Source organism: Anomalospiza imberbis, chromosome Z (genome assembly GCF_031753505.1).
Source record: "Anomalospiza imberbis isolate Cuckoo-Finch-1a 21T00152 chromosome Z, ASM3175350v1, whole genome shotgun sequence".
Taxonomy (NCBI): Eukaryota; Metazoa; Chordata; class Aves; order Passeriformes; family Viduidae; genus Anomalospiza; species Anomalospiza imberbis.
The window spans coordinates 28,352,534-28,366,562 of NC_089721.1; the positions used below are offsets into that span (position 1 = coordinate 28,352,534).

The window sequence follows — 14,029 nt, forward strand, 5'->3', positions numbered from 1 at the left end:
AGAAGTAAATTTAAATATGAATTCACCAAAGGGATGAGATAGGAAAAAAAAAAAAAAAAAACAAAACAAAAAAAAAACCCAAAAAACCAACAACAACAACAAAAAAAAACAGGTCTTTAGACTCGATTGTGTGATTGTTTTAAGTCAGGTTAGGTTTTATGTGCTTTTTGGAGAAGAAACTGGAACCTCTATCTTCTTCCTCTCCCACAGAAATCCTATGAAATGGATTGCATGGATTGCTGAGATGAAAACACCCTCTTTCTGCTGGTGAATATGTATGCTTCAAAGAAGCTGACTCAGGACAAGACAGTATAAAAGTATCCTTGAGTGTGATGGCCAGATATCTCCCAAGAACAGTGTGCAAATACCCTTTTATGATCCAGATATTAGAGAATGTGTTCTCCAACAGACATGGTAGAATACTCTTCTTGAGCATTGGGTTAGAGCTCTAATTGTCTTTAAGTTGCTCCAGGTCTGACCTGACAAAAATATACTATATGTCTACTGGAGAAGACGTTTCATGTGGGACAGATAAGACACTGCAGTGAAATATGCAGGTGCTTAATGTTACCAAGCTTTGAGAGTCCTGGACAACCACAAGACAAACATATAAGAAGCTTTGCAGAAAATTGCTGGGGGAAATTAATGGTTTCCATGGTTGTACAACATCTGTGTAAAAAGAGTATCTACATTTTGAAGTCAGCTACCCCAGTGGCAATTAATAAACCATTAGGTTCTTTTTTGGAATTAAATAGAGGACAGCATCTGGCATGAGTAACATTTGCTGACCCAGCTCAAAATAAGGACTATCACCAGTCTGATACCCAGGTTTTGGGGACGGATATTTAAAAGTAATTGTACTTCTTTCATCCTAATTCTCCTTATGCATTCTTTAATGAGGAATTCGCTGAAGTCCATTAGCAAAAGAAAAATTCAACTAACTCTTTCAACGAGCCATCATCTAACTTATTAAAACCAACATTATATTTTTATGTTTAGAAGAGTTAAGTAAAAAGAAAAACAAGCTGCTCCTAACACTGCAAAAAGAGTGTCCTGTAAATGTAGTCCAGTAAATTCAGTCTAAAAAATTTTTTTCTTATCTTTCTCTTGTAATCTGAGACTTGAATTGAGCAAATCAAATTAATTTATAGCAATAAGTACAAATTTCTATGTCTAATTATTTTGGAAACTTATACATATTTTTATAAAATAGAATTAATTATAAAATCATACAATTGTTAGGGTTAGAAAGGACCTTAAAGATCCCTGCTGTGGACAGGGTTACCACTTACTGGATCAAGTTGCTCAGGGCCCCATAGAACCTGGCTTTGAACAATTACAGAGATGGGGCAGTGCCTCTGCCTTCTCCCTGTCCATAGTTACCATTTACCACTTGTGTTCATCAGTGTGGTTGGTCTTCCTGTTATGGCTGATATACCTGCAGAAGCCTTTATTATTAATCTTGTCAAATTAATCTTCAGCCATCCTATGACCCTCCTCACCCCATCCCTACACAACTTGATTGCGTCCCTATATTCTTCCCAGGTTACCTCCTGCTACTTACACAGACTGTGCATTTGCTTCTTATGCTTAAGTCTGACCAGCAGCTCTTGATTCACCCATATCAGTCTCTTGGCATCCTTTGCTGTCATCCTGCACATGAGATTTGAGAGCTGTTGCGCTCTATGAAGTGTCCTTAAAGATCTGCCATCTCTGTTCTGCTTTCCTATTCCAGAGGGCAGTTTCCCAGCAGGCCCTATAGATTAACACCTCCTCCTAAAATTCAGGGTCCTAGTCCATATTCCTCAGGTTTGCAAACTCTACCCATGCATGATCACTGCTGCTTAAGCTGCCTCTTGATGTCCCCAGCTGGTCTGCTAGCCAGCAAACTTATTGGTGATACTTGTTGGTGACAATCAGGTCCAGTATCACATCATCCCCAGTGGCAGAGCTATCTATCTATTACTTGCCTCAGGAAGTTATCTTCCATGCATTCCAGGAGTCTCCTGGATTGCCTGCAGCTACATTGCCTGCCTCTACATTGTATTTGGTTTACTGCTGTGAGAATTATATCAACACTATAGCATAAATATTGCAAATGGGTAAATGCACTTTTTAAGGCCCCAGAATCTTGCTTGATGAGACTGTTAAAAGAACTTATGGTTTTTGGTAGTACCCTGAGTTAGATGCAAGGGAAAAATATTAACAAAATATTCTCAAGAGGTCAAACAACGGGGACTGGCGGCCACCGCGGGGCCGGGGCACAGGCCCGGGGCTGGGCTGTGCGGGCAGGGCCTCACCTCAGCAGGGCCGGGCCCGGCCCACGCTGCCCTCGCACACAGCGAGTGTTGCCAGGCACCCGTCCGTGCAGTTTCCCACGCTCTGTAGCCCAGGCTGCACAACTAACCAATTCTATGATCAGAGAGAAAGAAAAGAAAAAAAAAAATTGATTAACACAATGTCACTGATTTTGCAATTTAACACAGAAGTTTGGGGTGACATGCTTTCATCTTTTTGGTAGTGGGAAATATCTCACGAGTGAAGACCATGTCACCAGAACTGCTGACATAAAGTGTAATTATTCCATACAGTAATCACATTAACATGATATGCTAGTCATCTCTAAGTAACCTGTAGTCATCTATATAATTTTTTGTGTCACCTTTAAAGAAGAGCTTGTCTTGACTTTGTCTGAAACACTTGCTGTCTCTGTCAGCTAATGTTGCAGAGGTTATAAGCATCAGTGCCATGCTTGGAAGGGAGTTGTTCTCTTCTGAGATTCCAAACATATAAACAAGATATTCAGTCCAACAGTGTCTAGCCCTACAGGCTAAAGTAATTTCATTCACCCTTAAATTTCAGGGCAGTCTTTCATCTTGGTCAATTGTAATGAATTATGCTATACAAATATATTTGCCTTCATTTCTTTGTTCCAGTAATTAGGGCCAAAAAAATACCCCCACACTTCTCTCTCCTGACCCAATAATTATAAAAAAATGAGGTGAGTTCACTCAGACAGGAAGTGTTAGCTGGACTAACAGTGTGCCAGCTAGATTGACTATACCATGTTCTATGTATTTAACACATATGCTCCATTTCAACAGTGTTACTGTAAAGTGTTATCTAAAGTCATGTAATTCCCCTGATCTGTTCTTCTCCAAGTCAGTTTGGAAGTTAGGCAGCTGCCATTATAAACTGCCATATTTGACACTTTATATATACAACAAATGTATCATCATTACAGGAAAACCTAAAAGCAGTGCAAAGTCTCATTCACCTTTCACCCTGTAGAAGGGGTGTGTTCTCAAGAATAAGGATGAGTACAACCCACAGGACACAAAGGAAGCTTCTACCATGATAAATGGCAAGGAAGATAGGTCACTGCTATCCAGCATCATGGATGATTAATGCTTGTGAATACAGAGTTACCACTAGGTCCCAAGCACAATGAGGAAAGTGTCTGCATTGTTTCAACATGTGAAAAAGCATATAGCCATATTCAGTTATTGACAATGCACAATGACACACATACCACCTAAACCCATATGAAGCTTTTTTGAGGTGTAAATGCTCACTTTTAGAAGTGTAAATGAGCTAAAGAATATAGTAAATATGTCAGTACTGACTTATTTCTTGCTGCTAACATACAAGACAACTGTATCTTCATGTACCCAGTAATTCTCCATTGAAATAGTGAATAAATAACTCTGACAAATGCTGCCATCATGTAATTGGTATAATGAGTTTCAATGGGGCTGGGGTTCTGAGAGTAATTTCTAGCTGGAGTAGATTAAGAATAAATCATGGAAGCTATTGCAGATTTAACTCTGACATCACTGAGACAGAAGTCTGACATGATTTTTGTGGACAGTTGTTAGAACGGAACAGCTGAAAATAAGAAATTCCATCAGAGCTTGACCAAGAGATAAATAAAACATTGTAGATCAGATGCAAAGCATCTTACAAGAGTATAAGGATAAGCTTGTGCTCTCAGGGACAAGTAGGACAACTTCTTCTTTCTAGGTTCAGTTCTGCTGTGATACTGTTTGTGCTCGAGGAACTTTGAGCTGAAAAACTGCCATTCTTCTCTTTTTATGGATCTGTTTCCTTGCTGACTGCATTTTTATCCATTTGTCTAGATTAAGAGGCAAGTACATTTCTTAGGAGTAATCCAGCAAGTGTTTGATATAATAAATTCAAGGCTCCTTTTTTCATAAAGTAAGATGTAACAAAAATCCTACAAACATCCTAATTCTGTCCCAAATTAAGCACCACAAACATGGATAATACTTGTGAAATTTACAAAAGATTGTCACCATTTGCATTATACTTTGTTCTCAGCAAAGGATAGTGAAATTGCTTATTCATTTCAAAAAGTAATCAGTAGATACTGTGGTTTACAGTGACTTTTTTTTCCAAAAGTAACACTAGAATTCAGAGTTCAGGACATCTCTTCAGGTTTCTTGCCTTAGGCTTACTTTCTTTTTTAGAAGCCTATTTGCCCTCTTTCTACTAAGGTGCTTCTAATAATTCTTTTAACATCCAAAGCTGACTACAGAAAGTTACAGGGGATGGTATAAAGAGATGCTAGGGCATCATGCTTTTTCTTTTTTTTAATTTTAATTTTAATTTTTCTATTTTTATTTTTGTCTCCCTTAAAAATACTGTAAAAACAGATCCTTGTGAAAGAAGGGAGAGGAAGGGAGAGGATAACTGAATGGTAACTGTAGTGTGTGTAACAGTTATATCCCAAGGGGGCAGTTCAAAATAAAACACAGACTCATATTTAGTCAACTGCTGGGTCCATGTGACATATGAATGTGAAAACCATTTTGTAGACAAGTTCTTAATCACCCAGGGACAAAGGGTGAATGTGGAGATGCAATGCTCTTTAAAACAGAGGATGCTTTACACATCTGTATTGTCAATTTTCTGTTATCCTGAATAAACAGTCAGACACCAAAGTTAAGAAAAAGTGTCTGAATAAACAGAAATATGACATAGAACATATATATAAATCAGAGGGAATGACAAGGAGGATATAAAGGATGTAAGAAAATTAGTGACAGCTTGTTGTGGAACACAGATTCCTGAGCTAGTGACCAAACAAACAGATGAGTACACAGGACAGATTGGCTGAAATTGGATATATTCCCCTTCATATCAGACTGGCTTATATAGAGCCAGCCAAGCATCTTTGACCCACAGCTGACCTTCTCAGATATTTTTTTCTACAAATGCTGAAAAACTGACTGGAGCAACCAAATGACAAAAGACATGGAAGAAAAAGATGTTAGCGGCATGTGCATTAACCACTGTCAGTTACTGATGACCAGTCCATGCACTAAATCTATGCAATCGAGCATTTAAGTTGAAAAAGGTGCATTTACATAGCTCAATGTAAGTGTTTTTTCATTAAAGAAAATGAACGTTTAAAACCCCACAAAGCTGGAAAATGTTTAGAAACACAGTTTAGAAAGTTTGTTTGCCTCTTGTTGTGCCTATAACAATGCTCCTATCTTTTGGTTTTTTAATTATTTCAGTGTTCTCAAATTAATTTCCTTAGTATCTGCTGCGTGATTTGAGACAGCTATTCATAGATATAATCAATATATAGTCTGACGTCATTAGGATGTTTACACTAGTACAGTGAAAAAATTGAGTGTTACTATTTGTGTACAGAAGGAAGAATAAACATACACTATAAGGATATAAGCCACTACAACTGGGTGAGCAGTGCGAAAGGAAGATGGAATCATACCATTCATGTTGCGAAGGTAGCAATGACAAACATGTCACTCAGAAGAGCAGTTTCTGAAACTGTCTTTGAACATGTCTTTCTTTTCCCTTGGCTTACTCTACTACCTCTCCAATACCCAGATGAAAATTGTTCATTGGAAAATAAATCCCTGGGTGTGCTGACTGGTCTGGTGTAGTTGTGAGAAGATGATAAGTAAAACACAGAGCTAAGGTATTGACTGGCATTTAGACAGAACTTCTAACCCGGGAAGAGACAGTCAATGAGCTTGTTGCTGAAAGTCAAAGTTCAACATCTACAGCATTTGCTGTTGTTGCATTCTGCCCACTGAGAGGAGCCAGTACATCTCCTTGTTACTCCAGGACCCTGTCCCCGTGGTCTCTTCAACAGAAGCCTGCAAGAAGCTGTAAGTTTGGAAACAATCAGGAAGAGAAGTTCTGAAAATGGAATGAAAATAGTTAAGCACTCTCGATTTCTACTGCGAAATTAGAACAAATCCAAGTTTTGAAATCACAGAGCTGCAATCATCTGGGGGGGGGCAACTGATAGAGATGAATGTGTCAGAATCACAGTGACGAAAAGGTAGAGAGGGTGCCACATAGACAGAGGCCAAGACTATCTGGAGAGCTTTGTTTTTAAAACATCTTTTGAGGACCAGAAAGAAGGGAACTGTGGAAAGAAAATGAATGGATCAAGTCCTTGTATACTGCTTTTGAAGGACTTTTAGCCTCTTAAGTATCTATGAAACTAAGAGATGAGTGAGTACAAATCAACCACCAAAGCCACTTTAGAGCAGATGCATTTTTATTGTCATTCTTATTAATGCTAATCATTGTGAAAAGAAATAGAAAACCAACAAAACAACCAAAAACCAGTTACTGATTTAAAGATGCTTCAGGCTGTCTTCCTCCACTCACAGTGCTGCAAAAGGGAAAGGATTTATTGGCAAGACCCTTCAAGACCTCTTTCTGCTTCACATGCAGCTTAACCTTTCTTGGGGGTAGAAACAGGTCAGGAAAGAATAAGCAGGGATAGGCATCAAACTTGGCTTGTTGCTGCTGTTGCTGCCTAGCCTCGATGCCTCATTCGGATTCTGGGATACTTGGAATTCAGAGGAAAGATCTTTTCTAAAGCAAACTCTTTTCTCTTCTTCCTGCCCTTCTCACTTCTACCTACATATTTCTCTGTGATCAGTCAATGAAAGAAAATAAGGGCTTTACATTTTGAACACAAGAATGCAAGAAAAAGAAAAGAAAAGCAGCAGAAAAATATCTAAGTGCTTCACTGCACCCCCAAAAGTTTTTATTTTATTTTGCCCTAAATTAAATTCTAAGCTCTTGTGAGACTGTACCATATGACTTAGTGCTACTTATTTTAGTTGAAGGTAAACTTTGTACTGTTAATGTGGGAAGACCTGTTACACAGAAAACAGGAAAAAAATTGACCCAGAATACAAAAGCAAAATGGCATAAGAATCTTAGAAAGATCAATATGGAAATTAGAAGAAAACAAAGATCTTGCAATTTGAGATGGAAAAACTCCAAAGATCTGTGTTATACAGAGAAAATGCAGCAATATTAGCACAAGACTGAAAACAAGACTGCAGGAGTGAAGTCTGCTACAGATAATTTTAGCTATTTGGGAATCCTTGGGGTTGACTTGCAATATGAGAAAGTTCGCTTTTGTGTAAAACTGAGAGCTCAGCCCTTTCTTCTGATGAGGTTGGAAGGTAAACATAACATTAGAACAGCCAGATCTGTGTTTGTGGCTATAGATTTGTTTCTATATATTTTACAGACTTTGTACTTTATATTTCCATCTGCTTGATGCCTTTGATTCTTTAAATCAATGATGAAAAAGTTCCAAGAAAGTAAATCTCAAGTAGTTTTATAATTCATGTTCATTAAACGACTTATGACAGAAAAACAGTCTTTATATGATACTCAGAGGAACAAGTTAGACAGGAATTATTGTAAAAGAAATGTTAAATTTCTCTAGTGCTGAATAAACATTACAGTAATGCTGCTCATGTTTTCAGAAGCTGAACTCCCTTTCTCCCTGTAATTCTATTCCTGGATGGCTATAATGCAGTAATTTTCAAATATAGCAAATTATATTACAGGTTTTGAAACATGAAATAGTCCAAATGAGACTAGGAATCCAAGGCAGTTTGTCACTGAGGTCAATATAGACAGTCCTACTTAGATGTGAATAAAACCCTTGGGAAAGGTCACTGTATTAATTTCCATTCATATTATAGCCTAAGGAAAGAATCCAAATCTGCAGAGGGAAAATGTTAAATGTCTTCATCTTTAGGGTTTTCTTACTCCCAGGTATTTTCAACTACTTTATTCACAAAATGTCTCTAGCTCTATTTGTTCAATTTTGGAGGCCACTGATTCTTGGTTTATCCATCTCACATAGTTCTTGAACTATGCTCAAGAAGTATTTGAGATAGTAGATGATTAGGGAGATATTGAGTTTGTTCAACAGTTCTGTTTCCTCAGATTCACATAGCTCTGCACAGACATGATTCTGAGATTCATGGCAGACACTTTAGCAGAGTGTCATTGCAGGCTCTCCATATAATGTTCCTCCCTTCCTGCCACACTGAGTACTCTCTGAAGAACTCACACAGAGTATTTGTTCTACACAAGGCTCAATATCATTCCCAGACAGCCTTTACAGAGCTACAGCTACGAACCACCCATCTTGTTTCAAGTACTTTTCCTGAAGATTTGTGATTCAAAAGTTTTGAACCCCACTGATTAAAGATTTCTCTGTGGTTGTTTTTGTTGTTGTTTTGTTTTTGTTTGTTTGATTTTGTTTTGTTTTGGTTTTGGTTTTTTTTTTTTTTTTTCTTAAGTGCACCAAAGATGCAAATATCTTTTGTTCAAAGAAATGTGAATATTTTTGATTTTTTTTTACCAGCACCTGTCAGAACAGTGCCATTTTATCTGACTGTTAAAAAGCCAGGCTGAGCACTGCCAAATAAGAATGATCAGGAAAAATATTCAATATGACACTGGAGAGGGAAGAAGGGCGAAGATAACTGCTTTATGGTATAAAGCTGTCAGCAAAGGACTGCCAGTTAAAATATGTTCCTCTTTTACCAGCTTTTCAAATTTTGAAGATTACGCAGAGAGAAGTATCCTGGCTCCTAGGTAGTTTTGAAAGTTCAGTCAAATGGATGAATGGATCACTGGGATGCCACAGCTATTATGCAGCAGTATGGTACAAACAATCAGGGAAGAAATATTTATGTTGCCAGTGGCTGAATGCAACATAAAAATGTGTCCAGTTCTTCGTACTGCACTAATTTAGATTACTTCCACCTTTGGAGTTTTGAAATAATAGTGTTAAATCATTGAAATTGCACCTTGCTTTACCTCTTGTAAATTAATTTATTTGTTTAATTGTGAATCAGGAAAATTTTGCTTCCTGAAAGAATCTGTCTTTTTCTCTCTATACATATATGATATAATAGAAGTTCAAAAATGCAATCATTTAGCTTTTTGAGGAATAGGTGAGTATAAAATTTCAGCTTATTCAATGTGAATCACTTGGTAAAAACAAGGCAGTAAATGAAATGTAAATATGCACATTCCTAAGGTGTTTTTTTTCCCTATAGATTACCAAGATATGGAAAACCTGAACTAGACAAAAGGTAAAATAAAGACTACTCAAATGCCTGACATGAAGTGAAACTCAAGACATGAAATTAAGGCAGCTACCTACCTTCTCAACTACATTGCCACAGATTCTCACAGCAGAGTTGGAAACGCCAGGATCTGGTGAAAAGCTCATATAATCTAGCTTCCAAACTTTCTTTTCTAATCCGTTCTCATCTAAACTTTAGTCTTTAGAAGACCAAATCTGCCAGCCAAAAATTAACAAAATATATACTTTTTGTCACCTCAGAGAGGTGACAATTAACAAAAATATATACTTTTTGTCACCTCTCTGATGTATAAACATAACTTTGTATATAAATTAAAATTACATAGTCAAAGAAATATTAAAGGCCTGTGATTTATGGACTAGTTTTCTTGTAATTAAAGTTATACCAGTTATAGTAGGAATACTAAAAGTTAAAAATCATAAAGAATTAATTTTGAAGATTATTATAACATAGTGTACACACATGTTCAAAGGTCATGTCTATATTTCTATAAGAAATGTCCATATATAAAGCATGAATAAATAATTCACCCTGGCCTCAGGAGACACAAGGATTAAAATCAATTAATACAAAGATTTGTTGTTGCTGTTGTTTTGCATAAAGCAATAAATATGCTACCTTGCTGGATCTTTAGATTGGGGTTTTTTTACATCTTTAAAACTAGTTTAAATCTATCACCTTGTGTGTGTGTATCTTCATATCACCTGCAGCAAAGTTCTTCCACATCAGCTCTTTATGGACTACTAAAATATGTTTCGCAGTATTTTGCAGTGTAAACCATTCCCAGACATTCTGGCAGTCAGATGCCCAGTGAAACGTTCTTGACATGAACAGAAAAGATGAAGTAAAAAACCCCCAAGCCAACAACAAATAAAAGTGGATATAGTCAGATAACTATACTATCTTTTCTGGAGAAATCACTGATTAAATAATAACTAAGCTTAAGAATTGAGTCAAAAGTCATAGCTGAAATAGTTCTGGATTGTTTCTAAGAAAGGAGCATTTCACAAAGAACATGAACAAAATGAAGGAAACACTTTCAGACTTGGGGATGTGACACATTAGAATTCCAAAGAAGACACTGATCAGTATTAGCAATGAGATTTCATTTGCAGATCTCATGTAAAATTAATTTTTATAATTCTCTTAGTTCCTGTCTACATACACAGATTTTTTTTTCTCATTATCTACTTTATTACCATATTTGAATTCTCCTGTTCAGTGTCTGGGAAGAAAAGATGAGGGATAGGCATTTTACTATGACTCAAAGAAAAATGCACTCTCAAATCTTAAACCATTGGTCCCACAAACTGAAGAAGAGTTCCCTCTAAAAATGCTAGCATGTCACAAAAAGGGGAAAAAGTATTAACTGTTCCATTTAATAATGAATTTGAGTGGAATTACTGCTAAAAGTATATAGTTATTTTGGGGTATAATATTTAAAGTGCTTCTTATGCAATGAGATTTTCCATTCAAAGTTCAAAATTCAGTTTGACACATTCTCTTAATAGGATATTTAGAAGCTACAGACAGCGCTAATGCCATCAGCAGTGACCTATTAGCTCGACATCAACAAACAAATTCAGCAGAGTCACTCCTACTAAATACACCTGAGTCCTTCTACTTAAGTATCAGGAAATGTCTGACTGCTTAGCTAGCAAGATTTAACAAGATTATTGCCCAAGGAAGTGTGGCTACAGACTGTTGCCACATTCACTCTAACTCATATTCATAATGTCTTCTGATCTATCTCTAGGCTCATGATATGCATAGCAAAAAACCCCAACACACGGATTTTATTTTTCTGCCAGCTTTATAGCTAAAGAAGAAGAAACAGTATCTTAGGAATTTATGCCACTACTTCATCAGTTTGGGGAGGCAAGGGGGAGAAAGAAGCCATGTGTAATCCATATCATATATAAGTTATATGAGTGAGGTGCATACCTTAAGAGGAACTTGAACATCTTTGGCAAACCATCCCTGTCCCATTCTCCAGGGTAGCAATGTGTTATCAATGGGCAAACAGACTTCTAAGCTAAAATGAGCATGAGCATGTCTTCCTTCTGTCAAGTCCTTTTATTTTCACTTCACTTTGGAAGAAGTACATGTCATTGAACAACTTGGCTGAATTATGCTGTTTAGACACATATTTTCTCAGAGAGAAGTCACAAACCATTTGTGTAGTATGGTCATATAATATTTGCTATATCTGAAAACATGTTAACTGGAGTTATCAAAACAATGGGTAAGCCACAATCTGAACAATTAAAATCTTAGAAGTTTTGGAGATAAGGGTCAGTCAAAACAGCAGTAGTTTCTAAGAAGTTACATGGATTATCCATCTCTCTCTGAAACTTATTTATCACCAAAGTATACACAACTATATGAATATTTATATATTTATGTGATATCCAGGATTCAAAATACAGAATGGAGGGAGGATGAGAGAGAGTTCATGTCTGTTAGTTTAATTTTTTTTCTGATCATCCTCAGCTAAATTACATGAAAAACAATTAAATACAGGGAGGTAGACTAACAAGATGACAAATGTACTCATTGTCTATATTTCAGAGTACTTAAATTTTATCAACATGATTTTTTAACCTCATAAAAGAGAGTAAACCCAGAATGCTTTGTTATTGCTGCCTACAGTGGAGTTACACACAGGCATGAAGTTTCAAATTTTCAGAAATAAGTTGGACTTGGAAATTCTACATGAGATATTTTCATTGATAAAAGTTCAATTAGTACTCACTTTCATGGTCACCTAAGCCTATATGATTACTCAGGAATCTAAAAGATTTTGAAAGCTCTAGCTCACATGTATGATGTGATTTCAGGATATGTTTCTTGTCAGGTAGGTTAAAAAAGCAGGCACACCCTGTAGGATGTATAAGTATCTCTTAAACCTACACACACTCCAGGTCATTATTTCTCTGACCCCAGAGAGCCACAAAAACCTTTGCTGAGAAAGTGAGGAGTGGATATCACAACCGTGGAAATTGGCCACAACATTAGAAGCAGAAAGGAAACAGATTTAGATATTGATTCAGCAACTTTACTTGATAACATCTGACAGCAGGCATTTCTGTGACCCCCAAATGGACTTTGGAAGCATCCACAATTGATTGTAAATGTTTCCTCCAATGTGGCAACATCTGTCAACACAAAAGGTACAAACTTGACTTTTTTTGTAGAAAAAGAATAAATTGCATTTAGTGTGCAAATCTCCATGATTCTTTTGCAAAAGGCAGCACTGAGGCCAAAGCTGGAAACGTTCTTCAAATGTCTGATTTCATTTTCCCTAATTTTTAGAAGATAGCTATCTGTCCTAGACACAGTTGAAATTCCCAGTCAAATGAATTTGCCCTTTCAGTGAATTAGGGGAGAGAAAAAACAACTTAATTATTTTCCTAGATAACTGAGGAAAATCAGCACATTGTTCTATATTTGGTCTGCCTTCAAGCTAGTCTTTCCTTGAATAAGCTTTTAAAAATACTGAGCAGTACTTTAGAAGACAAGTTTTCTATCTGAGACAAAATATCACATATTGGTGTGCCCTGAAAGCCTCAGAAAGCCAATATCCTTTACATAAAGTACTGTATAGATGAAGAAATATAATGTCTACAAACTTATTATGAGTACCTGTGTGGAAGTTTTGTGGTCAGGCATTAAGCTTTGCCCACTGAGGGCAAAGCTTGATAGCGAGAAGGAAAGAGGACTTTGCTGCTGCGTGTGGGAGGAGGATTCATGCCTTTGTCAAGCTGGCAGCTTTGCCTTTCAGCACACGCCCTGTACCACTGACATTCAGTGGCTGCTGGAAGAGATAGATCATCTGAAGAAGTTGAGACAAATATTTGATTTGTATGATTACCCTGCAGGTGTCTCATCATCACCAGGACACTTGGAATTACTAATTATTTTCCTTCCATTTATGCATATCTTGCTGTGAATACATGTATTATGTCATAGGTAATTCACTTTATTTTGATCAATATGACCCATTGACCACTCTTTCAAGGAGACCCCACTAATCGGGAATACCCTGTGCTGGAGGAGAGAAGGAATTCTAGGGGTGATTGTAAGAGAAGAATTAATTCATCTAATTTCCTATAATTTCTTTCCCTTTAATGCTACTTAGTAATCATAATGGGGTATCTCTCAGGTTTTCTCAGCCCATTTCAGTGAGCCTTACACCCACCCATGTCTAGCCTTATCAGCTCCTGAAGCTGTGCACAAACAAACATAAATAAATCAGGTGGTAGCACAGGTATTATTATTTTTTAAAGCTTTTAATAGTATAAATTGTATTGTTTAGTTGTCCACAACCTTGTCTGGGCTGGATGGTATCACTCAGATCTTGCCTGACCTTTCATAAAGGTCAAAGAGGGTGCAATTTTGTGTACAGATAATGAAAGTAATTTTTCCTCACAATACTCCCCACCACAATGTACTTTTATTCTAGGTGGCACTAGAGGTGGGATAGGTACCTTAAAAAAATAATGCTTTAATGGTATTCAAACAGCTAATCATGTATGATTTATTGAGTTGGTTTCTGCAAAAATAAGAAGGGAGTTTTGTTTATTTAT

At 36.7% G+C, this 14,029-nt stretch overlaps 1 protein-coding gene and 1 long non-coding RNA gene across 4 annotated transcripts in view; one reads left to right on the forward strand and one right to left on the reverse strand.

The window, feature by feature from the left end:
- Positions 1 to 2,778, reverse strand: part of LOC137464711 (uncharacterized) — a 93,245-nt gene extending 90,467 nt beyond the window's left edge. For all 3 annotated transcript variants that reach the window (XR_010994381.1, XR_010994383.1, XR_010994382.1), the window contains exon 1: positions 2,663 to 2,778. This is a non-coding gene — a long non-coding RNA (uncharacterized lncRNA). The remainder of the gene's footprint in view (positions 1 to 2,662) is intronic.
- LOC137464710 (guanine nucleotide-binding protein G(q) subunit alpha-like) overlaps positions 1 to 14,029 on the forward strand; it is a 469,877-nt gene that overhangs the window by 35,380 nt on the left and 420,468 nt on the right. The gene's annotated exons all lie outside the window — the stretch shown is intronic.